Source organism: Camelus dromedarius, chromosome 2 (genome assembly GCF_036321535.1).
Source record: "Camelus dromedarius isolate mCamDro1 chromosome 2, mCamDro1.pat, whole genome shotgun sequence".
Classification (NCBI taxonomy): domain Eukaryota; kingdom Metazoa; phylum Chordata; class Mammalia; order Artiodactyla; family Camelidae; genus Camelus; species Camelus dromedarius.
In genome coordinates this window covers 80281828-80303324 of record NC_087437.1, presented here as the reverse complement: position 1 = coordinate 80303324, position 21497 = coordinate 80281828, and the positions used below count along the sequence as shown (strand labels likewise).

At 39.3% G+C, this 21497-nt stretch overlaps 1 protein-coding gene across 1 annotated transcript in view; it reads left to right on the top strand.

Moving 5' to 3' along the window:
* The window catches only part of ZPLD1 (zona pellucida like domain containing 1), a 291846-nt gene that overhangs the window by 15290 nt on the left and 255059 nt on the right, over positions 1–21497 (top strand). Inside the window, exon 2 of the mRNA XM_010978421.3 lies at positions 740–827. The gene's annotated coding sequence lies outside the window, so the exon portion shown is untranslated. The remainder of the gene's footprint in view (positions 1–739; positions 828–21497) is intronic.

Sequence of the window (21497 nt, the reverse complement as noted above, 5' to 3'; positions counted from 1 at the left end):
ACCTGACTCCGACATTTGCGGATTGAACGACTGTGCTCTAATATAGGATGAATGTTGGGGACACTGTGGCAGAGTTGCCTGAACAAAAATCTTGCAGTGACATATCCTAACCAGATGAGCTCAGGTAAATTTCACACAATAGTCACTGATTATTCTTGTGAGTGGCTTTCATTGAGCAGCCTGGAAAACCTCCTGGTAGGCAGGATGTAGGGCTGAGTTCACTTCTGCACTGGGCCACTGAGAAAATGCCTGGTGCCTTTGTGAGGCAGCCAACGTGGCCACAGGTGGGAAGAGGGGGCCCTCCCAGGGAGCCCATCCAGCTGTAGGTCTATCATCATAACGTTTGGCTTTTCTCTATGACTGATGAGGCCTATTCTGTAGATGAGAAACCTGAAGTCCAGAGAGATTTGCCCAGTTTTATTAAATGTTTATCCTTGTTGGAGAGCAGGAAACAATATTTTGGACTTGAAGAGGCTTTCATAAAGGTAAGTGGTGTGGAAGATAAAGTTCTCATGATCTCCTTTTTTGGAAAGCTGCTCTGGAAACTCAATATTAACTCCAGAACATTAATCAATCTAAATAATTCCCGTAGGGAGTAAAAAGCTTTCTATATTTGGTTCAGTTCTAAAAATACTAGACTCTAGTAGCAGAGAAGAGATATTTCTCTGGTAAGAAAATAAAATTTGTTCTTTTTTTTTTTTTCTCAGAATGGTAACTTCCTCGTTTCTTGTCTTTTCAGAGAATATGTGTTCTGTCAGCAGCTAAGAGCATAGATCTGGTTGCTGATCAAGACTCTGAAGTGAGGCCTGAGAAAACACAGAGCTGAGGTAAGAAGTTCCAGGAAACACTGTAAATCCTGTCACGATGTTCTGTGGTATTTCACATGCTTAGAAAAAGGTGAACTTGAGGTGAATATTGAAAAAGGTAAAGTTCTCAGTTTAGCCTGAGAAACAGAAAACTGAAAAACAAAATGTGAATTTTTATTTTTAGTGTAATATAAGGATGGCCTTTTGCTTTTATTAAAAAGAGGAAACATTAGTTCATTTGAGTTTGGGACACTCTTTGGACAAACTCTAAATCTTTTATCATGATCCTTAAGGCTTTTCGTCTTTTGGCTTCACTGACCACATCACCTACTGTTCTCTCCTCACTCATGGTGCACTGGTCACACTGGCCTTCATTTATTTCCTTGCACACTTGTTTTGGCCTAAGAACCTTTTGCAGTTGCTGTTCCCTCTGCCTGAAATGCCTTTCCTGTAGCTTTTACTTGGTGGGTTCACTCTCATCATTCAGATCTCAGATCAAGTATCATCTCTTTAGAAGGCCTTTGCAAGACCACCCTAATCAGCCCTTGCGTCCCCTGCTGCCCACCATCTTGTGTGCTCTTCCATGGTTCTTCTCCCCTTTGGGACACTTGGGAAGATAACACTTTCCTTGCAGTCAGGCAAGCCTCTGGGACAAGTTTTGGGCAATAGGACATAGATAAAAGCGATGTGATGGTGGATTCTCATCAGCCTTGGCATTACCCAGGTATCATGCGTAAGAAAAACTCTAACTTTGTTGTCTTATGACACTGAGATTTTGGGGGTTGTTTGTTATTGCAACATAACTACCCTTATCCTGTCTACAACACCGTCCTTCTGTTTTATTTTCTTCAGAGCACCTGTCCCTCTTTGAAGTGATCTCATTTATTTATTATTAATGTGTCCCCTACTTCCAAACATTGCCAGGTGCATTAGCTGTACACAGTGTACTAAAGGATTAACTTCCCATATAGTCTGTGGATTCCTAGCAAGCTCAAACAATCTTAACCAGGTCTTTGAGAACAGCCCTTAAGCCCTGTGCTGACTGCTTTGGCATGAGTCTGGTAAATAAGGAGGTGCCTCTGAATAGCACTTGATGAATTAGGCTGGGTGCTCACTACCTCAGTACTCTCCCTGCACCAGCTCATTTCTCCTGAAGCGGACTTAAATTATTCCAAATTTAAGAACCAGGCAGAATGGTGTTGTTTCCCATCCCTAATGAGGATCTCCTCCAAATATTTACATAAGGAAAGAAGAGAATGTGTATTTCCAGAGCCTACACAGATTCTGCTCTCCCGTACCTCACCCTGTGTAGGTCAGGGGAACATGGTGGTCACAGCCATTGCAGCTCACCAGCCCTGCCTTGGATGTGTCAATTCAGTGTACAACACTTTTAAGGAATGTCCTCATGTAATAAATGAAGGGGTTGCACTGCATCCATAGTTTCCAAACTGTGATCCCCGAGGTGCTGTAGGAGAAACAGGAAGGAGATGATTGTGAGTTGATGTTTGTCTGTTCTCCCCTCCTTTGCTTCCTTTTCAGCCAAAGCATCTCTTAAAAAAAAAAAAGTTTATTTTTTTTTATGTTGAGGAGTCTAAATAGCTATTCATTTCAAAATGGATTTTCTGATTTTAAACAAGTTTTAAAAAATCAGATTTGATATTTTCTAAAGACCCTTCTGCTTCCAAAGTTCTAAAAATCTAGGAGCCTATTATGTTCAAGTCACTGTGCTGGGCACAGTTCACAGTGTGATGAAAATGAAGAAGACGTTACCTCTGTCCTCCTGATTTAGCAGAAGAAAGAGACTCTTGCATGAATAATGTCAGGAAATGAATAAAGTTGGAAAAAGGCAGAAGGAGAGGAGAGTACCAGGTGTGGACTGCCTGTGGAAGTCACCACCGCGTGCAAGCCCTGCCGTTATGGCCCCTCTCAGCTGCCGTCCCAAGCAGCATGCTTGATGGTGGGGTGATTTCTCCAAGACTTGACACAGCAGCTTTTTATTTATTTATGTATTTTTAAATATCTTTTTCCTTTTCTCTCTCTTTCTTCTTTTTAAATTGAAGCATAGTCAGTTTACAATGTTGTGTCAATTTCTGGTGTACAACATAATGTTTCAGTCATACATACATTTTCATATTCTTTTTCACTATAGGTTACTACAAGATGTTGAATATAGTTCCCTGTGCTATACAGAAGAAACTTGCTGTTTATCTGTTTTATGTGTAATAGTTAGTATCTGCAAATCTCGAGCTCCCAATTTATCCCTTCCCACTCCTTCCCCCTCTGGTAACCATGAGTTTGTTTTCTGTGTTGACACAGGGGCTTTTATTGCTTCTTAATTGACTTTTGTACCTCAGCTCCCTAGTACTCAGCTTCTTGCTTTGTTTTTTGCTTATTCATCCCTGAGACTTTGGTCTGATATATTCCATGTCTTTAGCAATTTTCTTTCTTATTAAAAATGGTGGTCACATAGGTCTTGGCAATTTCAATTAGAATTCAAACACTTTTATACAAACACAAAATTTACTCCAATGTCAAGAGCTTCAGGAATAAGAAATATTGACCAATAAGAAATATCAAGTTTGTGTCCCTGGCCACCCTACTACCTTTGATGATTCAGATACAAGAGTGTTACTGTGTCTCATTTCAGCAGAGTCCTCTGATTCTCCTTGGTTCCAACACAGGGTCTACCACTAGCTGTCTTTGGATTTTGGGTTGTTATTTCACTTCACTTGGCTTCAGTTTCTTCTGTGTACAAAGAGGGTAGATTGTATTAACTTACTGTATTTTAATCTTTCTCTTCTTTTTGGTCATGCATTCATTTATTTAAATTTCTAATTTTAAAAATAGGAAATCTATTCATATGCCTTAAAATCCAAATGCTACAAACATACATAGAGTAAACCTTCTCACTCCTGTCTTCCATCTGCTCAGTTCCCATGCCCACCCTTCCCCACCGGTAACTATTTTTAATTACTTTTTGTTAGTTTTTTGGGTCTTCTTCCAGAAAATGTCCCTGCAAACATAGTCACATACAAATATCTTGCCTTATTAATATAGTTGAGGAGTGTACTGTGTACATTTTCTTTTCTCTAGATAGAATGTACCTTCATTCTTTTGTCCAGCTGGTGAGCATTCTGTTTTATCGGTACAGTTTAATTTATTTAACTAGCTTCCTAATAATAGCTATATGAGTTGCTATTATAACTATGTTGTAATAAATATCCTTGTGCATATGTCATCTCTAATGTATGTAAATATGTCTAAGAAGAAATTCCTAGAAGTGGAATTGCTAGGTGAAAGGGTGTATACCCTTTGTAAATTTCTAAGTTGATACCTGTAGTCAAATAGCCCTCCACAGGCATTGCACTACGTGACTCTCCCACTAGTAACATATGAAAGTGTCTGTTTCAGACACTCAGAATGTGCTGCCCAACTCTTGGATTTGTGCCAGTCTAGTAGGTTAGATATGGTATCTCAGTGCAGTTGTGATTTGTATTTTTTTTTAACATTTTTTATTGATTTATAATCATTTTACAATGTTGTGTCAAATTCCAGTGTTCAGCACTGTGATTTGTATTTTTCTTTCTTATGATTCAAGTTAATCATCTTTTAAAGGTTTAAGAACTGTTTATATTTTAAAATTCTGTTCCTTATCCTGAGATTTCTCATGGCCTGATGGCAAAAACAACACTCCTCTGGTCTACCCACAGCTTCATCAAGCCATGTCTCCAAGTGATCGATGCCCACAGCACTCTGTCCAGCCTTTGCATTGATTTTACACTTGGAAACACTCTTGGTCTATCCTTCATCTTCCCTGTTCATCTCTTTTTAATTCAACGCTGTACATTTCTTTGGCCTTTGTATGGAATTGCTTTTCAAGAGTAACTCTTCCAGCCAAAACAGTTGCTGAGACACTCACTAGGACTGCCTCATTGCTACACAATTCCTTACCGCCTCATTAACCATAAAACACAGAAAACAAAAACAAAAAGCAAGAAAAGCAGACAAAACAACTATGACCATTCCCTTTTTGTAGTAAAATCCAAGAAGATTGGATATTCTTTCACTGAGGAGAGAGTAACCAGTATCATCAGTGAGTGGAATTTTCCCGTGGCTTTTGGTTTGATAAGATTGTTTGCACTTAGATCCTGTGTAAAGACATATTTGCATCGGGATGCAAATTCATCATAGGGATGTAGAGGGACTTGGCAAAGAAGACTGGTATGTGAGAGTCCTTGGCAAATAACAAATGTGTGCAGAAAGGGATTGTGAGTCTTGATGGCATCTGACTGCTACATTCAGCTGTAGATCCTTCTATCAACTCTGAAGTGTCTGTGTTATTTGGTATTGGACATGACACAATATCCATATCCTCTGGCAAAGGGCTTTCAAAGACAAACAAAACACTTTAACTTTCCTGTATAGTAAACACCCATTTGCACTATCTAGATAGTTAATAGCATAATGCAGAAAATTTTGACAGGGTAGGTATGATCCAGGACTGGCTTCATGGGCATGTGAACTGTGCAGTTGCACAGGGCTCTGTGTCAGTAGGGCTCCATGCTTAGTTTAATGCTTCTCTGTCACCATCAAGAAATTCATAATAATTTTTGAACAAGGGGACTTGTCCCTCATTTTCATTCTGACCAAACCCCGCAAATTATTTAGTGGCCCTGATGCAACCCGTAGTTAGATTGTCTGGTGAATCATGTTGGTTTGTAGAGCAGAGTCCAATGGATTAGTGTTATTTATGAAACATCTGTGAATATCCTTCCTTCTATGATGGTAATTGATACTTCCATTTATAAATATCAGTTGGAAGTGACAACTCTATTCTTGGTCTTAACAGAAAGGGACAATATTTATTTTAATCTTTCACAGCTTACTATAAAAAGCAGACCAGATACAGACATAAGGAGCAAAAGAAAGAGTGAAATATATTCCCTGTGTGCTTGTGAGTCAATATGGAGAACACCATTAAAATCCATTTCAAAGTTATACTAAGCATAGCCATTGCTTTTCCACATAAACATGCTAGGTCTCAATCCTAGATATAAATTTAAGCTGAAAAATCTTAATTCAAGTTAGTTGCAAAGAAGACACTCAGAAAGATTTGAAGATTCAAATTTGCCTCCTTGAGCCTAGAATTTTATTTTATTTTATTTTTGTAGTTTTGTATTTTTTAAATTGAAGTACAGTCAGTTACAACATACCAGTTTCTGGTGTACAGCACAATGTCCCAGTCATGCATATACATACATATATTCGTTTTCATATTCTTTTTCATTAAAAGTGATTATAAGATGTTGAACATAGTTCCCTGTGCTATACAGAAGAAACTTTTTTAAAAATCTGTTTTTATATATTGTGGTTAACATTTGTAAATCTCAAACTCCCAAATTTATCACTTCCCATCCCCTTCCCCCTGGTAACCATAAGACTACTTATTATGTCTATGAGTCTGTTTCTGTTTTGTAGATGAATTCATAGTGTCTCTTCTTCTTCTTCTCCTCCCCCTCCCCCTCCCCCTCCTCTTCTTCTTCTTTAGATTCCACATATGAGTGATATATGATATTTTTCTTTCTCTTTCTGGCTTACTTCACTTAGAATGATGATCTCTAAGTCCACCCATGTTGCTACAAATGGCATTATTTTATTTTTTATGGCTGAGTAATATTCCATTATATAACTATACCACAACTTCTTTATCCAGTCATCTGTCCATGGACATTTAGGTTGCTTCCATGTCTTGGCTGTTGTAAGTAGTGCTGCTATGAACACTGGGGTGCATTTTTTTCAAATTAGAGTTCCCTCCAGATACATACCCAGAAGTGAGATTGCTGGATCATATTGTAGATCTGTTTTTAGTTTTATGAGGAATCCCCATACTGTTTTCCATAATGGCTGCACCAAACTACATTCCCACCAGCAGTGTAGGAGGGTTCCCTTTTCTCCACAGCCTCTCCAGCATTTATCATTCATGGACTTTTGAATGATGGCCATTCAGACTGGTATGAGGTGATACTTTATTATAGTTTTGCATTTCTCTGATGATTGGTGATACTGAGCATTTTTTCATGTGCTTATTGAGCCTCAAATTTTAACTTATCATTTGATAAGTGGTTATAAAACAATCCAATACTAAAATAACATTCCCAAATAAGATACTCAAAAGTTTAACCTGAAGCTATTCTAAATGGTAAGTCCCTTTCCCTTTCTTTGAATCTACAAATTCAAGAAGAAAGTGAGTGATCTGCGCTCAGAAGGTAAAATTCAAGGGTAAACATGTATTGTCTTGTGTTGTTATGGAAAAAAAAAAAAAAACCACAGCCCTTAGAAGCAAAAACAAAGTTAGGTTGACTTCAGTGTTAGGGATGTTATTACACAATCAATTCATCGTGTCATAATTGGAAATGTGAGAACCTGTTTAATAAAGAGAATCCTCATCTCTCTTGGAGCCTTAGGGAAGGGAGGAGTTACATACAAAGTAAAATTTGTTTCTATCACCCAGGACCTCTATGGGTTGGTAACAAACATTGTGCTTCTGTAAATGGCAGGCAAGCCATAATTTATGATACATTAATTTATTTTGCATGCTTTTTTTTTTTTTGCTCTATGAGATTAAAAATCAGAACACCTTAAACACAGGGCCAAAGTTCAATTCTCGAATCAGTGTTTCTAGCTCAGATGTGATATTACTTTTAAAAACTCCTCAAATATTTTTGGAGGTCCCAGAAGAGCTCCCTTTATTGGCTCCCTTCAGACAATGAGCTGAAGATATAGGTCACTTGTCTTTATCTACAAAAGCAACATGGAAAGTGTGGTTGAGGTATTGTCTCTAGAAATGGATTCTTTTTATACATCTAAATTATTTTCAATTTAATCCATTTTTCAATTTGGATAATTTAGCTTCTTAAATTTTTATTTCAATTGTTAATTTTTTTGGTTGTCTTTTATTATATCAACTGAAGTGTTGTCTTTCAATTTCCTATAATTTTTAGACACATCTAAATAAGCAGTAGGGTGAATTTTTTGACTCAACCTAATTTCTCCAGGCTCTGTTTATAGTAATAATTAAGAATCTACTGCTTTATATATCCAGAGGAAACTCTAATTTGAAAAGATATATGCACCCCAATGTTCATAGCAGCACTATTTATAAAAGCCAAGACATGGAAGCAACCCAAGTGCCCTTCAATAGATGAATGAGTAAAGAAGAATATATATATATATATATATATATATATATATATATATATATATAGAGAGAGAGAGAGAGAGAGAGAGAGAGAGAGAGAGAGAGAGAGAGGGAGAGAGAGAGAATAGGATACTGCTCAGCCATAAAAAAATAAAATAATGCCATTTGCAGCAATATGGATGGACCTGGAGATTGTCATACTAAGTGAAGGAAGCCAGAAAGAGAAAGAAAAATACAATATGATATCATTTATATGTGGAATCTAAAAAATGAGACAAATGAACTTATTTACAAAAGAGAAACAGACTTACAGACATAGAAAACAAACTTGGAGTTACTGGGGAGAAAGAGGGACAAATTGGGAGTTCAGGATTTTCAGATACTAACTACTATATATAAGATAGATACAGGAAGGCCCTACTGTATAGCACAGGGAACTATATTTAATACCTTGTAATAGCCTGTGATGAAACAGAATATAAAAAGTAATATATATGTATAACTGAATCACTATGCTGTACATCAGAAATTAATACAACATTGTAAACCAACTATACTTTAATAAAAAATTTTAAAAAGAATCTATTTATTATTTGGATCTTGATCAGTCCAATAGGAGCAGCTAATTTAATTTTAGGTGTTCTGAGTCTTTTTGTTGTTGAGAATCTGTCCTTGAATGAGATTATATTTACTAGGTCATTTTAATGAAGCTATTCATGGGGAACTCAACCAAAGGATCACTGATTCTCACCCATGTGAGCCAAAGTTGGAATAGCAGGTAGAGGAAGATGGGGTGGTGGGAAGCTTTGTAATGTATTATGAATTTAACAAGTTATTCAAAAATCTGATGCATAATACTAATGCCAGTTATTGGGTTTCTTAGGCACATTAAGCCATATGTGTGTGTGTGTGTGTGTGTGTGTGTGTGTGTGTGTGTGTGTGTGTGTGTGTGTATACTTCTAACCCTCCCAGTAACCTCATATAGTATTATTATCAGAGAGGTAAGAATTTGCTTGAACTCATAGTATATAGCAGTGTTGAAGCTATGCTGACTCCAGATCTGGCCCTCCAAACCCAGGTTCTTAACCACTGTCTCTTACTTAAAATTTCTAAATGTGACCACCACTCACCTGCTACCAGAATATCATTTCTGCTGTCAGATATGGTGAGTTTAGAGGCAGTTATCCAATTTGGGCATCATTATCATCATGATCATGATTAATAATAACAGCAGCTTTTATTGAGCATTTATTTACTCTTTGCACAGTCCAACTCTAAGTGATTTGTAAACATTACATTTAATGGGTATTATTAATATTCCCATTTTATAGTAGGGGAAGCTGAGATTCTGAGTTAAGTAACTTTGCCCAAGATAATTGAACTAATGATTTAGAGCTGGATATCCTGGATTCATATCCAACTCTGTATCCTCCTTACCCTCATTATCTCCCAAAGGCTTGGTCTCCAAAAACCAACATCTGGGAGATAGGGCTTCAACTTAGAATTTTGAGGGGACACAAACATTCAGTACACACCGTCAACTAAGGGTTAACATAGCATACTTGTAGATGTGAGCCCACAACACACACACACACATACACACATATACCTTGTACAGCAAAAGAAAGATAAATCATAGATCATGTACAGAATATTAATTACTTCTGTTATTTCCCATTTAAACTACATTTTTTTGATCAAGTACATTTAATAGTAAACATGAATGTTAGTAATTAACTAAATAGTGGTTTATTTTCTCATGTAACAAGAAACTCAGAGATTGATGTTTGTTGGTGTTGGTTCAACAGCTTAAGGCTGTTGGGGCTGAAGTGTTTATGATTCTCTTGCCTTTTTTTCATGGTTACAAGATGATGGCTGTAGTTGCCTTCCCAGCCCTTGTATCTACATTTCAGACATGAGAAAGGAGAAATGGGAAAGAGCAGAAAGATGTATGCCAGCTGAATCTTCTAAGGATTTTTCTAGCAGCCCCACCCAACGACTTCAGCTTACAATTTATTGACCAGAACTATGTTCTGCTGCCGTTATCTGTAAGGAAAGCTGGGAAGTACAGGTTTCCCCCACTTTCTGAAAGTAGAGCATTTCTACGAAGTTTTTATAAACCAAAATGTTGTAAAGCAAATAAACTACCTTAGGACACCTTTTGCTAATGGATGCACAGAATAAATGGAGACAAAGCACAGATGCTCACAGAGTATGGCAGCTTGATGCTGAGATGCTGAGTGTAGTTTCCGGGGAGGGAGCTTGGTTGGCCACCCTTGCTGCTTGGGTGTGCTCTGCCTCTGTGACAGCTGCTGCAAAACAATCGCTGAATGCCATTTTCACTTTTTGCCTCTTTTAATAAAAGCAGAATCCCCTTGGAATTTCTTTTGGTCACGGAAGACAGGTGCTAATATAGGTCTTTTGTAAACGCGAAGTGGCATAAAGTGAACTTCCGAAAAGTGGGGGATACCTGTATAAGTTTTATCTAAGAGTATTAGTATACCCTCTAATACGTGGATTGGGTTGATAAGCAAGAAGAAACAAAGGAATGTTGGATTGGAAGCCAGCATTACGTACCAGCATTGGAAGCCAGCACAGCTACATCCCAAGAGCTGAAGAAGTATTGTGAATTCACAGGCCCTCCCTCAATGGGTAGATAGTCCTCTCATGTAGCAAAACAGAAGCTTAGGAAATTCTTGCCACAAAGGGATGTTTAAACGGAAATCTTATTTAAAGGATCAGAGTAAGTAGCATACCTTATACACTAGAGTCTTCTGGAGTCTTTACTCAGAGGACAGCCACTAGTTTAATTCAGTTGCAACCTAGGAAATTTTTTGGTAGCTGGCAGATGTGCTACTTCAAGGCTGCCTCTTGGCTCTCATGATGACTCCTGTTTCTGGTTCCCTGTGGTTGGAGCATGGTGTTTTCTTTCATTCAGAGACATCTTATTCCTGTCTGAGTCACTACACCATTACTCATCTTGTGTTGACACCTTGTTGGGGTTTCCATAAGATTATCCAGATGCAGGGACATGAAAATCACTGAGCTGCTGCAGATCAAGAGTGGGGTGTTATGGAATGTGCACTATTTGTATTTCTTTTAATATTTCTTATTTTGTATTTCACACCGAACAACTCAAGGTTTTAAAATTTGTAAATCAACGTGTAAGTGCTCTACTTTCTGCTGTGAGAAAGATGGAAAGTAAATTTACCTGCCTCTTTAAAAAACTAGAGTTCTAGATCATTGTGGTCACAATGCATAATGCGAGTCCTGTGCAGGGTAGAAGAGAAGCCAGGGACGCTCAGATGGGCATTATAGTTAATCAGGTGAAGGGTTATGAGAGGAAATAGAAGACTCATGAAAGAAACACCTCTGGGATAGAAGGCACAGGATGTGGTGCTGCCTGGATGCACAAGAGGAGGAAGAAGAGAAGGCAGAGGGAGGAGTCAGAGTTGATTCAGGCATCAGGCTCCGAGTCTGAGAATGGAGCTGCCACTGCGATGAAGGAGCTCAGAGTAGGATCTGCTTGGTGGTGATAGCAGGGATGATGTGCTTTGTGTTGCCCCTTATTCTTTGTGGAGAGCGAGAGGATGAAAGTCTGGCTAACTAGACTGAGAGAGAGAGGGTCTGGTATGGTTATCAAAGTGTTTTTGTGTAAATCTCTTCCCAGTCACTTTGTGACAGCATTTGAATTGAATTTGAATTCAAATCCATTGGCAGCCTGCATGAAACTCATTCTACATTTAAACGCAGTGAGAGTTTGTATTTCCTCACTAGCCCCTCTCCCCCCAACTCTTCCATACCCCTGAGCCTAAATGATCATATACTCCTGGCAAATTAAGCTTAATGTTTTAAATACTTTTTTTTCTTTAAAACTGTAAAATATTATTGCCTAGTTCAGGTTTCAGGGGAATGTCTTTTTATGTTTGTCAAATTGCTACCAAGCTTTACCAATCCCAAGGTTTTCAACTGGCTTTGACCACTATGACAAATTGCTTGCATGGCAACCTACACCTGTTCTAATAACAATTCTTGAATATATCTGCTTTGTAGAATGATTTCTATTAACAATTGATGAACCATTCCTAGATGATATAGAGTATTTAAGATATATGAAGATGTTTGACTCTTCTGGTAAGCACCCGTACTAATTGCTTCTTTAAGCTTACCTTTTACTCCCCAGGTTTCCATATGTAAGTTGGTCCAAGAAGCTGGTTTCATAGAGTTCTGCTGAGGCAGAGAAATGGAATTGGAGTTCATTTCTTTACTTCTGTCTCATTTTGATAGGGCCTTGTATGTGGGCCAAGTTGTGGGACAGAAGCTATAAGCTTATTTAGCTCCATCACCGCTGTGTACTTGGAATGTAAAAAGGGCAACATTAATATCAATTTTCCCTGTCCCATAATCCCTGCCAGATCAGGGCACATAAAAACAGAGTTCTTTCTTTTGGAGAACCTTTGACCTCTCTATTTGACAGCTCAGCTAGCAAGTGTACATGCTTTTCTTTTCTTTTTTTTTTTTTAGCTCTGTCTTGGTTTCATTTTATGTTCTTATCTTTTGTTCTATTTAACCCTACTTTAAATAACATTTTAGAGATCATAGATCTTACTATAAGCTTCTTTTGGAGCAGGAAGTACCTGTACATGCATCAGTGAACCCTGGTAGGGATCCCAGAAGCTCCCTCAAGTCTGATTGTGGAAGTGGAGTTGATGCGAGTGATAGAAATCTTTCCTGGTTTTGGTGAAGAAATTATTTCTTTCACATCACCAGCCAGTGGGTACACATATTAGTCAAAGAAACAAGCCAGAAACCTAACATGTGTTGAATCTTTTTTACATGCCAGAAACTCTTCCAAGCTTTTTCCTTAATCCTCACAACAATTCTGAGTTAGGTCTTGCTGTTATCCCTACTTTACAGATGTGAAAACTGAGACCCAGAGATGTTAGTGAATTGTTTGCATGGGTCACACAGCTGCTTAGGGTGGAACTTGAGTTTGAACCCAGGCCATTTGATTCCTGAGCCCTCATGCTTAACAAGTACATGATATTGTCTCATTATGACGGAATTACGACAATTTCACTGGCCCTGCCCCTCTGTTCTCACGCCACCTTAATTCCTTATAATGTGCCTTTGAATATTTTTTGCCTACAGGGATTGTGTCACATATGCTCACAGACTAGTTAACAATTACAAAGGCACCACTGCTGGATCCTTCCGTGTCTTCTAGGCACTAAGGGATCCCAGAATCTCTGAGAAGCCACTGCTGTGGGGTGGGTCCAGCTCTGGCCAAGGTGAAAACACCCTTTCCCTGCTGTGCCATACTCTGGGATCGAGGCCTCAAAGCTGTGCTGAGGTCTTGCTGCATTTTAAACCTCTTTTTCAGGTTTTTAATCTCCCTCCTCTGTCCAGGACTCAAATATGAGTCCCGCTGGAGAATGACCAGAGTTACAGCCACCATGTTGGGCTCACACCCCCTTATCCATCCCTTCATAAAATTGTCTTTGTGATTGGTGGGGCTCATTATGCGTCACTTTCTGTTCAACATGGGTTCTCTCCTTAAAGGCTTCTCAGGCACACACAAAAATGGGCCTCTATTAGCACATTCTTCAGTTTTCTAAACGTAGCTAGGCTGGTCTGAATCCCAGAATCCTCAGTGCCATCCCATGAGCCACCACCAATTCCACAAATCAGACGCTTCCCTCTAGCACTCCCATAGCCACTGCGGGCTCCGTCCAGCTCAGAAGGGCAGGGAAAGGGGGGCAGAAATCAGGCTGCTTTTCTGACTTGCACCTGCTTAAGCCAGGAGCTCAGGGCTACACTCTAGGTGTCATCATATTCTGGGTTTCCTCTGACAGGCTGCAACCGAGTCTGATTTGCCCATTTGCCCTGACTTGGTAGTAAAAACTTAAATACAAATGGTTCCTTGGGGCTGGAGGCTTCATCTTAGCAAAAGGAGAGCTTCCTTCCTTCCCAGATATTTCACTTCTGTGGGCAGGGCTTGAGATTTCTTGACCAAGTTCTCATCCGTACTTCCTACTGAGGCATGAGTGACGGTTTTGCTACAGTCTAGGCAATTTTCACATATTCTTATAAAATCTACGGTGGCCACTCTCTTTTCACCTCAGTGTCAGCACTGCAGCCTCAGCAGAGGTGAGACTCTGGTGACTCTTCCTGCCTTCCTGGAAGCCTGAGCTCCCTCACAAGCCTTTCACTGTGAACCCCCCCCCCCCCCGCCCCTTGCAGTCCTTTCATCTAAGTGCGTCTCATCCGCTTGCCATTCTGCTGCTTCTTTGCTGCTTTTCTCTTAGACTGTTTTATCCTTAACAGAACTAGAAGCATTTCCCCTGCCTTCTGACGTGGATTTAGAAAGGCAGCTTATTCTCCTCTACGTCCCCTAACAACCTTCCGTATTCGAGGGCCGTGCCTGGATGCTTTCACACACCAAAGCTTGGCACACTTTCATTCACCCTCCTCGTCTCTTCGCTCACTTTCATTCACACCCCACCCCACCCCACCCCGGATGATCTGAGCAGTGCGGGCTGCTGTCTAGCTACAGCATTCCCCAGTTATTGGTCAACCACTAGGGGGATTCTTTAGTAGGGGGGCGGGGGAGGCAACTAGGATGGTTTGACACCTTTTAGATTAACCCAGCCATGCTTGCCAAGACTCTTATACCACTCTGAGAAGGCATACAGTATTTTTACAAATTGAAAGCCCATAGAGGAGGGCTTACAATCACACTTCCAGGGCTTGCTTCTCAGTCACTCTGGGGAGGAGTTTACAATGTTTCGCAATTGTTACTGACCCTCCCAAGTTGATCCTCAACAAGGGTCCTTCTGTCTGGTGTCTTTTGAGCCAATAGAAGGAGACTGAGTTCTGTTCAGAAGCAAAGGAAAGCTTTATTCTTTGAACAGAGAATGGGGAGGTGTGAGCCGGAGCTCCAGAACGCACGCGCTCCCTGGCAGGCCTGCTTCACAGGGACCGCGTCAGCGGGAGGGGGCGGAGCTCTCGCGCGGCTGCGCAGCTGTGCTGCTCAGGCGCCAGATCGCAGTGCCAGGTGCAGCGTCTCTGCACACGGCTCCCCGCCGCCATCTTATTTTGCGGGTCCGGCACAGCGCTTCTGGGAATGGCCCCGAACTGAGGTGTCAGTGCAGCCGTTTCACAGGAGGAACTCTAGTCTGAAGGGCCGGTGCAAGGCCTCTGCATGCAACGCCCTGAGAGCAAGTGAAACTAGATTAAGCACAAAGGAAAAGAGAAAAAAGGTTAGACTTTATTTTATTACCCAGATTCTATGTTTATTTCCTGGAAATTGTTAATGGGCTTTGCTGGTGACAATCTTGGGCAAATCATTAAAATCTGTAAAGATATTCCTGTGGGTATGTCTGGATACACCCATTCCTGTGTGTTCCCATGGCCCCTGCAGGGTGGTTTCCATAACTCCCTCTCACTTCCCTGGTGATAGCCCAGCCCCACACTACCTCTTGGCATTGCTTAGCAAGTAATTTGGTGGTTTGTTGAGGAGGGACTGACAAGCCCTAGTAGGAGCTTTTATTAGTTGCTATTAATAATAATTGTTACTATTATTAATAATATTAGCTGCTTTTATTAATATTATTATATTACTATTATTACTAATAATAGCAACTAATATTAGCTACATTTCAAAAGCATCCGCCATGTGCCAGACACTCTGCCCCTTTCTGTACATTAGCTCATTTTATCTTCAAATGATGAAGTAGGTATTTTCCACATTTTGCATATGACTAAGCTCAGATGAAATAACCTGTTCAAGGTCACCCAATTTCCCAGTGCCTCAGCAGGTGCAGCTTTAAAGCTTGTGCAGTTTCCACTTATGTTCACTTCTACTTGTACGAACTTGGGTGATGGAGATGTGCAGACAAACCACCCAGCAAGCCCAGAAATTAATAATGCTGTTATACTGGTGTGCTCCCAATGATAACTTGAACTTTGGGATGTGACTGGGAAATGGCTTTTTGTCTCAAAAACCCAGCTTGAGCCCTTCACCGATTAGATAGGCTTTCTGAAAACGACACTGGAGGCTGGTGCGATGATATCTGCGGGACTGGAAAGGACTTTTTGAAGGGAACTTGGGGGCCTCTTGTCAGAAGCTGCTGGTTGTTCCTTCTTTTTCTCCTCCTTTCTGATTTTCCCTACTAGAATGTAAGCTTCTTTAAGGAAAAGGCCTTTGTTCATAGAAATACAGCTGGAAAAGAATGCCAGGCACAGAGAAAATGCTAACTAAATATTTATTGAGTAAATGAAAAATTAGGTGAAAAATCTCTTTGCCAACTCTCTGAGAACCAGCTACTCCTGACGTCGTGCCTGCCAATTTTCTAGAAGCCGAGGTAGTCTATTGTGTATCTGTTGTTTCGTGGTTGGCCTCATTTTAACCATTGCTGTGTAACAGGCAAACCCTGCCTTCTCCCAGACAGCTGTTGAGACCCCCAAACAGACAAAGAGACAAAGACAACTGCAGGGCTTAAATGGAGGGTGATGGGTTTGGCCTCCTTTGCCTGTCTGAATTTCCACAACTCAAACTCTCCTGATTCCTCCACGAAGGAGCACCATTCTTTATAAGAAGTACTGTGTCCTTGCAGTTAATCCCCAGTTTTCTGGGGACTCTGATTCTTTGGTTCTTAATCTTTAAGAACTAGACAAACTACTTGTAGCCTTACTTTTGTAACTTGAAAGATTCCCATACTAAAAATGAAAAACAAAACCTAAAAACAAAATCAAACCCACCAGCAGTAAAATATAGATGCAGTCATAATTCTGCACCATTTCTAGAAGGAGAAGTCCTATGGTAGGTGTTTTCTTACCATCTGGTGCTATTAATTAGGTGGGCGTCCTGACTTCTGCAGATTTCCTGGAGATGAACTGTTTGTTTGACATTGAGAGAAAACAGATTCATGTCCCCTAAAACTTAAAATAAAAACATAAACCTCAAATACAGGAAGGAGATGCCACATGCGTTCTCTAGATTTTGTGTATTTACCTTCCTATTGAACTTTGTAAGTATGGTGACTAGATTTTTGATGTGCCAGATTCTCTTGCACTATTAAACTGGCTCTAGGAGCATTTTGTAAATGGACCTAAGCAACAGCTATAATTACATCTATTGGTTTGAACGAGCAGAGCTTTCTGGAAAGAGGGCTTCTGATGTGTTAGTCCCAGAGCCTTGGGCCACGATGCCCTCTCCTGCCAAGCCAGCCTCCCAGGCCTGGGGTTGTAGACCAGGCTCCAGCCCTGGAACTACTGGGTCTGCAAGTCAAATAGTGAGTTTCCTTGGTTTCTCCCCATCAGCTGTGGTGCTGAAGATCGCTATCTGAAGGGCATTGTGAGGAAGAGTTTTCAGGAAGAATGAATGAACTGTAGTGGAGTCAGCTAGGGATGGACTCACAGAACACAGTACTTGACACATCATGGAAGCCTAGTAACTGCTTGTTGAATAAATAAACAAAAGAATGAATAAATGAGTTTGAAAATGGACTGTTTGAGCCATTGGCAACCTAAGACTCTATGTGGATACTAGTTTCTTGTTCTCAATTTTGCTATCATTTGGAAAGCGTTTATCAGAGTAGCTTAGTGGGGAGGGGACAGCAATGACTGCCCACTGAAGGAGTCTTGCGGCAATATGTACCCGTGTCAGGGGTAGTGCAATGACAGACACCTCAAGGATGGAGATGTTTCTAGCTAGTGAGTGAGTTTGCCTTCATGCTGGAGTGAAGTGGGCTGACATGCAGAATACATGTCTCTGTATGACTAGTTTCAGTTTATTGGTTTTGTGAATGTAGGAATAGAAATGCCTTAGTTTCTAGGACATTCCATAGTTTTCAAGATGTATTATTTTTACATGTTTAACATTTCTCCTGTTCACATGCTCACTCCACCCTGACTCACTCTCTCTGGTTTTGTTGTTCATATTGATACACAAAATGTGTCAAGTTCTTCAACAATGGAAGTTAGTTGTTTTTCTTCTTTCTCTCTGCACATACTCTGTGACCATAAATGTACTTCAAAAAGGGAAACATAAAAAGGAAATTAACCAGAGTATCTGTTTGTTTCCATTTCACCTATGAAGAATGGACTTTTCATGAATAAAACAAGCTTTAGCTTAAAGCATCTTCCCTTGAGAGATATCATTTAAGGTCAACCATGCAATTCCGCACTGGAGAGAAGTTCCTGGGTGCTGCTACCTATTTAGGGCATTTATGAAATCGCATTCCCAGGATTGGCATGGTATTGCTGGATGGCAGTTATTTCCACAGCTAGGAAAGAAATCCATGCTTGTCTTGGTGTAGGAAGTTAACCATGTTCATCCTCCATCAGAGAGCAGTGTTTCTCAGCTGTAAGGGAGCTGTGCCTGTCATCCCTCTGAACTGTAAGCTCTTTGAAGGTACAACCAGGCCATTATTCATCCATGTATCCCCCCTTGCAGAGATGTAGTTCTTGGCACATAGTGAATCAGTGTTTCTCTAACTCTTCCACTAAAATGGTATGAATTCGTATTTCTTGGGCACTGGTGAGGCCTGGAGGCCAATTTAGAAGAACCTCATGGCACACATGACATTTCTTTGTTATTTTATTTTAAAAATTTATTTGTATTTTGTTTTCTAAATGATGATATGTTCCTTTAAAAAAATCAAATAAAATCAATGCACTTGAAAGATGCATTATGTTTACAGTGAGGCTTTGGGAATCTCTGGCTACCATCATATATTCCCAGATGTACAAATACTTCAGGTTTAAAAGTAGAAAGTATTTGTCTTAGTCAGTTCAGGCAACTATAACAAGAATAGCATAGATTGGGTGATTTAAATAACAAACCTTTATTTCTTGCAGTTCTGGAGGCTGAGAAGTCCAAGATCAGGCTGCCAGCATGGTTGGGTTCTAGTGAGAGCCCTCTTCCTGGTTTCCTCATTTGTTAGTGCTCTGTTCTCTCCATCCCCTTAAAAGGACGCTAATCTTCTTCATGAGGGCTCCAGCCTCATGACCTAGTTGTCTTCCAAGGATCCCACCTCTGAACACCATTGCATTCAGTATTTAGGCTTCAACATGTGAATTTTGGGGCAGGTGAAAATAGTTAAGTCCACAGCAGTATTCCAGAGACACTTGTTGAATAAACAAATGATAGAAACTTAAGAGTTGGGAGGACATGTAGAGGTTAGGAATACAATCTTCTTTGTAACTCAAAAATTTCTTCTATAGTGTTCCTGACAGCCATTCCCTCACCTTCTACTTACAGTGACAAGGCAGATTACTGCTTCTTAAAGAAGTTCAATGTATTTTTGATTATTATTAATTTAAAAAATTAATGTACTTTTTTAGAGAAATTTTATGTTCAAAGTATAATTCAGTGGAAAATACACAGAGTTCCCACATAACCACCACCACCCAAACACACACACAGCCTTCCCCACTATCAGCATCCTCACTTGAGTGTTACATTGTTATAAATGATGAACCAACATTGACACATTATCTAAGTCCTTAGTTTACATTAGGGTTTACTCTTGATGATGTGTATTTTGTGGACTTGACAGATGTATAATGGCATGTATCCACCACCATACTATCGTGCATAATAATTTCACTACCCTAAAAATCTGTGCTTAGCCTATTCCCCACCCACTCCCTGCTAACCCCTGGAAAACTCCTGATCTTTTTACTATCTCCATAGTCTTGCCTTTTTCAGAATGTTGTATAGTTGGAATCAGAATACATAGCCTTTTCAGATTGTTTTCTTTTGCTCAGTAATATACATTTTGTGTTCCTCTATGTCTTTTCATGCCTTGATAGCTCATTTCTCTTTAGCACTGCATAATAGCCTATTACCTGGATGTACCACCATTTATTTATCCATTCACCTACTGAAGGACATCTTGGTTGATTCCAGGTTTTGGCAATGATGAATAAAGCTGCTATAAACATTCATGTGCAGATTTTTGTGAGTTCAATGTAGTTTTTACTTGCTGTTTTTCCTTACACTAAGTGGAAATATGACCTCCTGTAACTTCTCTGCATTTGGTGACATAAAAGACTGTCTAGTCTTTCTTTTGTACATGAAGACAGCTATCTAGGAATTCCTAGTTTTTTTTTTTTTAAGTTAAAGAGCACTAATTCTGCCAACTTTTTCTTGTGTTATAGAATCTTCAGTCTTTTCAGTTTCCTGGTTACCTACCTCTGGGTAAACTCCACTGTTACACAAGGAGACCAGTGGGCAGATATGATTGCATCAGACCCAGAGAGCAGAGGGACCATCACTCTCCCTGTTCTGGGCAAGATATCCTACTAATGTCATTAATTTAAGTTTGTATTCAGTCTTTTGGAAATTGTGCTACTAAATTCATCAAACAAATTTGCATTTATTTTAACAAACTTATTGTTAGGCTGGTCTTCTCCAAACTACTTTTTTTCCAGAGGACTTTTAGAACTTAGAAGCTAGACTTTCTACATATACCTGTTAACCTTCCTCTTATTAATTTTGGCTCATTGTTCTAGCTTGTTGAATATATTTCTTCCTTTTAAATATTGGTTCTTTTATCAAATTTTATCAAATCTTTTATCATTGCCCCTTGTTCAAATGTTCTTATGATAAAGAATCTATTCATGACGGAACTTTTTAAAAGTACAGATAAGCTAAAAGAAGAAAACAAATATGTTCCCTAACTCATTGCCAGAGATAAATATTATTAACACTTTAGTGTATGTCTGTCTAGTCTTCTCTTTGCACGTATGTATACCCTACATGCACATGTACAATGCGTGTGCATTTATTGCCACACATATGTATGACACATATAATCATACCATAGTTTATGTTATGATTTTCCTTTTTCCTCACTTTATTCATCTTTTATTTTATATATTTAATCACTCATGAAGTACATAGTATTGTAGGGGATCACTGGGAATAAAGTGATGATAGATGCAAATGTACTGCTGTTTATTTAATTAGTCTTTTATTATTTGACATTTAGATTTTCCAAATGTTTTGCTATAATTAACACACATATAGCTAAATCTTTGCAAACATCTGTGACTATTTCCTGAGGAAGTGGAACTGTGACTCAGAGAGTAAGTAAAATTGTAAAAGATTTTGATAAGTTTTAGTAAATTGTCCTCCAGAAAGTTATGAAATGATCTTGCTGTATGTTATTTGAAAACTTGATAACTGTTTCTTTTATTTGTCAGCAAATTATGGATAAAAATGTTAAGCAAGAGAGGACCAATGATAAGATTTTGAGGAAAACTTGTAAGTCATTCTTCCAAAATTATATTAGTTCATTAATCAACTTTCTGTGGTGACAATTGTTTGCTCAGTTATAGTATAATGTCCCTATATTTCTATATTTTTATCAACCACGGTTTTATAAGAAACTTTGTTGGATGTTTTGCTGAAATCAATATAGCCTGTATCTACACATCCCTGTCTCCAACAATATAACAATCCTATGAAATGACAGCAATTT